The 9,113-nt window shown below is 34.1% G+C and overlaps 1 pseudogene; it reads right to left on the bottom strand.

Moving 5' to 3' along the window:
• Positions 1-385: 385 nt before the first annotated feature.
• LOC139074640 (olfactory receptor 5D13-like) lies at positions 386-2,593 on the bottom strand (annotated as a pseudogene).
• Between the last annotated feature and the right edge of the window lie 6,520 nt (positions 2,594-9,113).

The raw sequence follows: 9,113 nt of genomic DNA, 5'->3' as shown, positions 1-9,113 counted from the left end.
TGATGGGAAGCTATAATTTTTAGAGAAAATCTATAAACCCCTTCTGTGATGACTTAAGAAAAAGAATCAAAGATTTACAGGGCAGCCATATGGTAATGTGCGCTAACTCAGAAATCTTTACATGACAAACTCCGTGTGTAGAGACTTCATTTCAGTGGTCTGAACTTTAATTACTGTGTTTTTATTATTTTATAGCTCATTTACTAAAATTTCAATTGAACAGATGTTGAATGATCTGTCTACTGAGGAGTTGCATTAAACATATGTTCTGCTTTACTTTTTGAAAAAAGGCACTTGAAGTATTAAAATGTGACACCATTTGGACGATTCTCAAGAATACTGTTGAAAATGAATAAGTAAATCTTACCATCTTACATTCATGACATTATAATTTGGTCTTGATTAACTTCCTAACAATCTCCTTCATGTATTTGTTCCTGAGGCTGTAGATCAGTGGGTTCAGCATGGGGATGACCACTGTGTAAAAGACACAGGCCACCTTGACCATGAGCCATGAACTTTCGGAATTAGGAACAAAGGAGAGAAATAAGATGATCCCATGGAAAAAGGTAATGGCAGTCAGGTGGGAGGCACATGTGGAGAAGGCTTTGTGGTGCCCCTCACTTGAAGGCATTTTTGTGACAGTGGTAAAAATAAAAACATAGTAAGTGAGAATGATCATCAGGTTCCTTATTTCATTGAATGTGTCAGAGACTAAATAATCTTCTGGCTAACATAGGGGTCAGAGCAAGACATAGAGACAATGGCAGCACACTCACACACAAAGTTATTTATGATATTATTTCCTGTGAAGGATAATGCCCATAGAAAGTAGGTAAGGGTCAGAGAACAGACTGCACCACAAGAGGATGATGCAGCCACCAACAAGGAACGAAGCTTCTGGGATATTACAACTGTGTAAAGAGGAGAGTTACAAACTGCCACAAATCAGTCATATGCCATCACTGCCAACATGAACGTTTCTGTTACCACAAATATGCATGCAAAGAATTGCATGATACATCCTGTGAAGGAGATGGTTCTGTCTACCACAACCAAGTTTTCTAATAGTTTGGGTATAACTATGGTAGAATAACAGAAATCAGCAAAGGATAAGTGACTTAGAAAGAAGTACATGAGGTTGTGGAGTTTGGGTTTGATCTTGATAACCATGATCATGCCCAGGTTCCCCAGCACAGTGACTGTGGATGGTTAAGAATAACAGGAACAGGGGCAACTGGAGTTCTGGATATTCTGAAGAGACCAAGAGAACGAACGTGACTTCTGCACTCTCATTTTCTTGGTTCCCGTGGGCAAAATAGGAGAGTTGATTCAGAGAAATGAAATGCAAAATTTGGATATGGCAGGTTAAAATGAGGAAATGTTGAGAGACTTAGTGATTATCTATAAATAGTGTTTTTGAAAATACTTAGTTTCAACCTTTACATTATTTCAAAGGCTAGAATTTACTAATGTCACATATCTGTGCAAATGCAAAAATAAAAGAATGCAATTGACAGAGAAAGAGCGAAAATAGAATTGGCGCTTTTATATTTCAAGTGATCAGACTCAGTATGTTCACAGGCAGTTGACTTCATGAGAATACCAGTCTAGTTTTTGCATGAACCTGAGTTTAGTTAAAATACTTGCCTTGGGAGAAATACATAGCATAAGTTTCTACAATTTCTTCCCTGCCTAACTTGTTTAACTATGAGAACTTTAGAACTCAAAAATAAGTAAATAATGACCCAGCAAAATGGTCAAGTTACAGATTTTGTTTACTATTGTTGCTATAAGTATTTCTGAGTTTCCCTCTCCAGTAAACTTCCTACACTCAGTCATACATTTCTCCCCTGATATTTTAAATATTTCCTGCAGAAGACTAAAGCAGTTGATCAACCACATTTATGTAATTACTGAAAATTGTAAAACTCTGTTACCTTTTCTTGCTGTATTGTAATATCAGATATTTAGAGAGACTTGTGGTAGAAATAAACTTAATCATAATATGTCCAGACTGTTTTTATTATCTTGGAGATCATTCTATAATATCATCATTGGAAAGTGTTTAGTGTACCTCAACATCTCCAAAGATGGCCACTGCTTCTGAGGTGTTATGTTTCATTTTTTTATTTGGTTAGGGGTTTTTTCTCATTGAGTTGGTTTCAGTAGACATAAAGATAATCCTTCCAATGCCCGGTTTTCTTAGTTTGTTGATCTTCCAATCATTTTACCTCTAGTTGACTAATTCCTCATTTACCATGGTCATAGTCTTAACTATGCCTTTATCAATAATTATAAAACCTCAAAAATACCAATTTCATCCACATCTGTAGCATCATACGTATTGTACTTATTTTTTATCATTTACCATTTTAACATTGTATGTTCTACAGTAAAATAAAATTCATCAAAGCAAAGATGGGCACTAGAACAGAGTAAGCACTCAATAGCATTTATGAAATAAATGAATATATGAATGATTGAACTCTAGGCATACAATATACATGCATAGTGGTAAAAGTTTACAATAATTCTAAGGAAGTTAAACTTTCCTATAAAATCAGCAGCACACTGTAAACTCACAATGCATCGAGACACATCTTGAGTCCTGCAAAACAAGTAGCTGTAGTGAAATCCCATGGAAACTAAGCTTCCTGAATTAGCACAAAATAAGGATACTGGCAGGGGGAATGCATTGAATTCTTTTTTAAAAATGTCCTGTGTTCCTCCAAAATGCCTCAACTGCCTTTTTCTGCCATTATAGTCAATTATTCTCAAAGCCACTATTTAACTGCTTAATGAAACCTAAAATGGAATGAGATACAAAGGGGAGGCCATTTCACATGGAATTCTGTACAAATTTGATGTCTTATTAGGAGCTCAAATTAAATATGCTATAGTTTTCCCTCTGTGATTATGACTTTATCCTTCAAGATGTAGTCTTATACAGCACTCAAAGGTTTCCTGCATATATATAAAGATAGCATTCACGTATCCCTGATCTTTTTCTTTGTCAATTTCTTGTTTAGATTCTTTGATTTTATATTTGTGTTTTAATCTTCCACTACATTTATTATTATTTCCTGAAAGTACTTTTCAAATTAATATAAAACTCATTGGGTGCAAATTCCATAACGGATCATACTTTTTCCAAAATCTGTATACATTTTCTATGGCTGTTGTAACAAAATCTGAACAGCCCAGGATTGAAAGGGAAAGCATGACCATCAAAGAGAAATATAATTCCTGATATATATTCAGCTCATTCTTATGCACACATCTTTTCGACATATGTAGCTTTTCACTCCACCTCCTGCACTCTGTATCTATATCGACAGATTTGGGGAAAAGTTCACTATCTCCCAGTTAGCCTCAGAAATTTCAATCCTGCTCAGATGACTGAGAGTGCCGGTGCTGTGTACACTCCTTCCTTCCTTTCCAGTGACATCCATCCTGGAATGACTTTCCCATTGCATATCCACTATGTACTCAGCACTTTAGAAACCACAAAATTATTAAATATGAACTTCATCCTCAAAATTATTTTCTTATGAGAATTATTCTGAGGAATAATGCATATTATTACAAATGATACATTACAACATATAATTCTTCCTTGGTGTTAAATTAAATTTTGTGTGCATAAACAGAAGGATAAGAATATTGTGATTGAGAAAAACAAAATATTTCCTTGTAATGTAAGTCAGCAAATAATAATAAGTGTAGTGAAAGGTAAGGAATCAGATACCTCTAGTTGGCTGGACTAAGCGGGTATCATGGCAACTAAATTTACACAGGTGTTTGCCTCTTCCAAATATTATTAGGACACATTATTTTCCTTTTAAACATAAATAAAATATGCATTGAATCAACTCGCCTGAATGCTGAAGAATCTGACTTATTCAGTTAGTGGAGCTTCTTTGCTAAGATTAGTGGACTTCTGGAAAGATCTGGCTGAGAATTCAAGTTTCTTTGATAGAGTAACAAACCTGAAAAAATAGTAATGGAAGTCTACATTATATCACAGTGAATAGTTCAGGGAAATGACTTTTTCCTCTAAACTATCAAAAATAAACTCAGAGATCTCAGAGAGAAAAGGAGAGCTAAAATCTGAATCCTAACACCAAACTAAATTGTGTCACACATATATGCCCCCAGGACCTTAGGAATGTTAACCCTGGAGAACATCACTGAAGTGTTGCCTTGGAGACCAGAGATAGAGCAATTAGATGAGGTAATGACCCATGTGATATTTTGTTTGTAAATAATTACTTCTAAATCTTGGGGAATAATTTCATCATGAACTTTAATCCATCGATCTTTTAAAAATGTTGAACCATACACTATATTTTGTCTTTAAATACCAATGAAGTACAGAAATGTACAAAAGAAAAATCAGCTATTGGACAATAATCCAGAGACAAGTATTCTTAATCTTTGTCTTATTTCTGGTTTTCTCTCTCTATATGGATAGATATTTATCTGTGTGTATCTGAATATCAAACTTATATTCTAAGTATAATATTATAGATAAATTATTATCCTTTTTTAATTTAAAAGTGTATTATAAGCTTCATTTTCTGAGAAAACCATTAATTTTCTTAAGATAATACAATTTGCGTTACTCTTCCAAATATGAGCACAATGCCATTTAATTCTTACGTTTATTGTTGAAATTGCAAAAAAGATCATACTTTATTTTTCAGGTTATAATCTGTGTTTATAGGAAGGATAATACATTGATTATTTAAGAAGCTGCCATATCTTAACATTTAAATATCTCAATCTCACTGGGTTGTTTACTAGAACAGACGTCAGAAAACTTTTTCTGTAAAGAACTGTATAGTATTTCAGCCTTTGTGGGTTGTATAGTCTCAATCCCAGCTGTTCAGTCCTACATGTTGTAGCATGGAGGCAGCCATAGGCAATACATAAATCAATAGGCCTGGCTCTGTCCCAATAAAATTTTATTTATGAAAAGGAAGTGGGCCAGATTTGGTTTGTGGGTCATAATTTCTCATCCCATGCAATAGAAATTTATTTATTGATTGTGCAAGGTCCAAAATTATTTCCAGATCAGTAAGCAGATGTCCTCTGAGTAGTGATACATGGACCTAGCCTAGCTTTCAAATTGTGATTCATACTGCTGTGATTATTTTAAGGTACTTATAATATAGCATGAAAAACAATAATTTGTTTTAAAAAGATACTGCAATTTTTGCACAGTCCTTATGCACAAAGTTTTTGTTTTACTAATTTTTTTTTTTTGCTTTAAACTTTTGCCAAGAACATTAATGGTACTCTTCAGGAGTTGAGATAAATGAATTACATCCAATATTTTTCCTGATTGGGAGAATCACAATAAGATTTTGAACTTTGGGCTGAGCTATAATGTTAAGATAGAATTGTAAGGACAAGAAAGGAAAACAAAAGACTTTTTAAGCAGAAGATAATCTGAGCCAATGTAGAAATTAGGATGTTCATATTCCTATCAATTACAGGTAGAGTTTATGCAGGTAGTGGTGCAAGATAAGGTTGGAGGATCAGATGAGCCAAATTGTGTACAAAATGCAATTGGCATCAGTGTGTGCTGTTGAACACTGTAATAGGGTTCTATGCCAACAGGACAAGGATGGAATAATGAAGAGGTTGTGGTTGTAAAAAGATATAGGTATTGTGAATGAAATTGATTCAGTTCTAATATTATGTCAAGGCATTCCATTTGACTGCACAAATAGGTTCTGTAGACAGAAAGAGGCAAACTTTTGGAAGCATTTTCATTTTAGTTTGGAAGGGAGCGTTATGTTACGGATAGCATCTCATTGTGTAAGCCAATGGTTTCCAATAACTATTAATAGTTGTACAGGTACCCTGCAATGTCAAGTAACTAACAGTGAGAAGTATATATGTAACTGGAGCATCTGATTACTCAGTCAAGGTCCTGAAGATGTCTGGAATATGGAAGAAAAACAAAAGGAGATTCTGACCAATGTCTTCAAATGTTTCAAAGCTAAAATGTGAAAAAATAACTGACCTTGTTTTCTGTGTTTTCAAGAGAGAGAATTAATGCCATTAAATTAATAACCACAGTAAAACCAATTTCTCTCCCTAGTGTCCAAAAATAGAATAGTATGAAGGACTCTTAGCATCCCTGGGTTGCTCAATTTCACTAATAGGATATAAGAAGGGGCTATAAAGATAAACTTTAATGTAAGTAAAAGGAAGTGGGTGACTCCTGAGGAAGAATGTAGACAAAACAAGAAAACTTCATGATGTCTCTATTCATTTGCCATATTCTGTGACTAATCCTCATATTGGTAGAGAGCTCTAAGATCACTTTGTTGTTCCTAAAGTATCCTTTTTTTTTTGAGGAAGATTAGCCCTGAGGTAACTACTACCAGTCCTCCTCTTTTGGCTGAGGATGCCTGGCCCTAAGCTGACATCCGTGCCCATCTTCCTCTACTTTATATGTGGGACGCTTACCACAGCCTGGCGTGCCAAGCGGTGCCATGTCCACATCCGGAATCTGAACTGGCAAACCCTGGGCCACCGAGAACCAGAATGTATGAACTTAACCACTGCGTCATTGGGCTGGCCCCTATCCTATTGTTTTTAAATTATTTTTATCTTTCTCAAATCTGAGAACTTATACATATCTAATGGATTGGTTTAACCACCCTTTCAATAAAAGTAACTATTATAGTAATTAAGTGGCATACTCTAACCTTCCTAACCAATAAGGATTTGGTTCAATGTAAGATTTACTAATTCTTTCCTGCAAATGAGACCTTTCAGGCAAGCATATATAAGTATGCAAATATAGCATACAATAGGAAATAAGAAATTCAATTTAGAATAGCCTCCCAAATCCAGTATGATATATACATATATAGCTAGAGATAGAGATTGTAGGGGAGGAAGACATTTCCTCTACCCACTCTAGGTCCTTCTGGCCAGACAACTAATTAAATTCACATGAGACAGAATAACAGGAGAAATTTAAACAAACCTTTATAACATGTATACATGGGAGAGACCCAGAAAAACTGAGTAACTCACCAAAATGGTGGAAGCTCTCACCTTAAATACCATCCTCATGTATGGGGTGGGGGGAGTCAGTTATGAGAGATTACCAGAAAAGCACAGTAAAGAAGAGTAAGGTTATTATGCAGATTTAAGTCCTTGCCTTCTGCATTGATAAGAGTTTCTAGAGATAAGGTCATCTCCCTCTCTTCCTGGTATAGAGAGGGAAACACCTTTACAGATGGAAATTTCCTTTACAAATGTAAATATCTCTTAACAAAGGGTAATTTCTACTTTTCAGAATGTCTCTCATGTCTGCAGTTATTAAAAGTAACCATCCCAAAATAACCCTCCTGCCAAAGAGACATATCTTGGGCTGGCCAATTCCAGTCCCCGACAAGATATACAGATATAAGTATAGATTTAGACAGATATATAGATAGATATACCTTTGAGAATGGAAAGCATGAAGTGTATGCCCATGACTAGTGCTCTGTGTGTAAGATAACTCTCAATTAATGTGATTGCTGGCAATTGTTTTCATCTTTCTCTGATATAAGCTGAGCCTCCAATCGAGCACATATTTCAGCAAATATAAAAGAGTTAAAGTAAACCTGATAATAAATCTCTTAAATCTCAATTTAGTATTATTTCTTATTACACAAGGGACTATATTTTTCTTAAGTTTATTCTAATTTGACACAATGAGAAAAAAAATATTGGTTTTCCTTGCCCCCAGCACTGCAAGTTCAGTTCTCATCTATTTGTGGTTCCATTCTCAACCAAACTATATAAGAACTGGTAGAATTTTTTTCATAAGGTAGGTCTGGTAGTACAGAATCCTTCTGCAAAATATCAGGAGAGGGTATGAATATGTCTTTCCAAGTGACACAAGTAGAAAAACCACTAGATGGCAGAGTGACATCATAGTTTAAATCAAGACACTAAAATCTCAGTGTATTAATTGCTATAAAGAGAGTAATTGCTAAAGAAATAGAAAACAGTATGGTCATAGTATGACTAGACGTTAAACATAATTTATTCCTTCCCTTTTCCCTTCAGGGATAAGGAAATACATGTGCAAAGGTGACAAATTACTTGACCCAGTTCAAGCATCAATTCAACTTTTATTTTTATCTTGTTTTCCCATTTATTAATTTTAAAAGTGGAGTAATATATTGGTTATTGGTCACTTACACGATCACACAGTTTGAGTAATAAAGAACATTAACAGTTCAACTCAATTCATTTATAATAAGTAAATATACAAATAAAAAGGGGATCAATAATATATACAGATATTAGTTTAAAGATAAACATCCTTACAAAAATACAAACCTTCCTAAAAGCAAAGAGCAACAAAACACACTAAATGTCAAAAAGTCATTTATCTAGTTATATATACACATATGAGTATCACATATCCATATACATATGCATGCACGGTATGATGTAAAATACCATATGCACAACCAAATAGTACAGAACTGAAACAACATATTGATTATCTTGATAGATTTAATGACAAATTTAAATTCAACACTGTACTATATGAGAAATTAATACACGAAGAAATTCAGTAACATTAAAATTAAAGAATGGTAGTGATTCCTGAATTAATTTCATTGTCACAGAAAATATTCTCAATGGTTGAGTCCTTAGACCCTTGCTGTGGCTTGCTTTATGATCCAGAAAATGATCAATTGTGGTAAATTTTCTATGTGCACTGACAAGCGTGTATGCTGTTTTTGTTGGTAGTCATTCTATGAAAATTAACTAGGTCAAATATGTCAATTAGATCATTTAGAACTTCTATATCCTTAGACATTGTATTGCTTGTTTGTTAATCAATTGGAGAAAGTATGCTGAATTCTCCCATGGTGATGAAAGACTTATCTATTTCATCTTATAGCTCTGGATTTTTTCTTTACCTATTTTGAAGGTCTATTATCAAGTGTATGGATATTTGAAGTGTAAGCTCTTCTTAGTAGGTAGAGCTCTATATCATTATGAAATGATCTTCTTTATGTTTAGTAATTTTATTTTACTTAAAATGTACTGTGTCTTATATTATTGTAGCTGCATGG

The sequence above is a fragment of the Equus przewalskii genome, chromosome 11, assembly GCF_037783145.1.
Source record: "Equus przewalskii isolate Varuska chromosome 11, EquPr2, whole genome shotgun sequence".
In the NCBI taxonomy this organism is placed as follows: domain Eukaryota; kingdom Metazoa; phylum Chordata; class Mammalia; order Perissodactyla; family Equidae; genus Equus; species Equus przewalskii.
The sequence above is the reverse complement of the archived record's forward strand: the minus strand, read 5'-3'. Positions and strand labels throughout refer to the sequence as shown.